At 46.4% G+C, this 1,518-nt stretch overlaps 1 pseudogene; it reads right to left on the bottom strand.

Moving 5' to 3' along the window:
* Nucleotides 1–523: 523 nt before the first annotated feature.
* LOC100398323 (small ribosomal subunit protein uS5 pseudogene) lies at nucleotides 524–1,317 on the bottom strand (annotated as a pseudogene).
* Between the last annotated feature and the right edge of the window lie 201 nt (nucleotides 1,318–1,518).

The raw sequence follows: 1,518 nt of genomic DNA, 5'->3' as shown, positions 1-1,518 counted from the left end.
TTCTAAGTTATGCAAAATGCTGCCCTTTATCCGAGGTTGAGATATTTTATCATGTTAGGTAATTATCCATCAATTCCTACTTTTCTTGACTTTTGTCAGGAAAGGGTGTTGAATTTTGTCAAATGCTGATCTAGCATTTACAGATCTCCCAGAATCTATTACAGTTGTTCTTTTGTATACTTATGGGGCTGGTTCCAGGACCCCCCAAAGATAGCAAAAGCCAGGGATGCTCAGGTACCTCATGTAAAATGGCATAGTAGTTGCATATAAGCTACTCCCATCCTCCCATGTAATTTAAATCATCTCCAAATTACTTATAATAATTATTGCAATGTAAATACTATGTCAATATTGTTACACTGTACTGTTTGGGGAGTAATGACAAGAAAAATGTGTGTACATGTTCAGTACAGAAACAATCATTGTAGGTAGGCCTCACTACATTTTTTAGTGCAATGTTAGGTCACTTTATTTTTCTTGTATAAAAACCCTGTGTTGTAGCCACGGCTGGAACTTGGGTCCTCTACCCAGAGACTCTGGTGTGGGTCTTGACCAGGTGGTCAGTGAATTCCTGATAGGGAGACTTGGTGAATACAGTCTGCTTCCAGAGATCAGGGGTCAGGTAGCTGTAAGTCTTAGAGATGGCATCAAAGGTGGCCTTGGCAAAGTTGCCCAAGGTGGCAGTACAGCCCCTAGCTGAGGTGTAGCAGTCATCAATAGCAGCCATCATGAGCAGCTTCTTGGGCACAGGTGCTGAGATGATGCCAGTGCCCCTGGGCACGGGGATGAGGTACACCAGCACAGAGCCACAGTGGCCTGTCACCTTGCAAGGGACAGTGTGGGGCTTGCCCATCTTGTTCCCCCAGTAGCCTCTGCGCACGGGGACAATGGAGAGCTTGGCCAGGATGATGTCCCCACGGATGGCAGAGGCCTCCTCCTTGGAACACTTAGCACCCAGACCAACATGACCATTGTAGTCCCCAGTAGCAACAAACACCTTGAACCTGGTGTGCTGGCCAGCACGGGTCTGCTTCTGCACCAGCATAATCTTCAAAACCTCATCCTTGAGAGAGGCCCCCAGGAAAAAAGTCAATGATCTCAGATTCCTTGATGGGCAGAGAGAAGAGACAGATCTCCTCCAGATATTTAATCTTCATGTCTTTGACCAGGCGGCCCAACTTGGTGACAGGCATCCACTCCTTATCCTCGGCTTTGCCTTGGGGAGCTCCGCAGCCTCGCCCCGGCCCGGATGCCACTGCCGAAGCCTCCGCGGTTCCCCATCCCGGGGCTCCCGGGGCCTCTGGCATCATCCGCCATTTGGTGTTTTATCAGAGAAGAAGCTACATTGTTTTTAATTTGAAACTTCTGTGGATATGTAGTAGGTATTATATTTATGGGGTACATAAGCTATTTTGATGCAGGTATGCAATGCTTAATAATCACATCAGTGTACATGGGGTCTCCATTTTCTCAAGTATTTACCTTTTGTGTTATTATCCAATTATACTGTTTCAGTAA

Source organism: Callithrix jacchus, chromosome 20 (genome assembly GCF_049354715.1).
Source record: "Callithrix jacchus isolate 240 chromosome 20, calJac240_pri, whole genome shotgun sequence".
Classification (NCBI taxonomy): Eukaryota; Metazoa; Chordata; class Mammalia; order Primates; family Cebidae; genus Callithrix; species Callithrix jacchus.
This window is presented reverse-complemented; position numbering and strand designations above follow the sequence as displayed.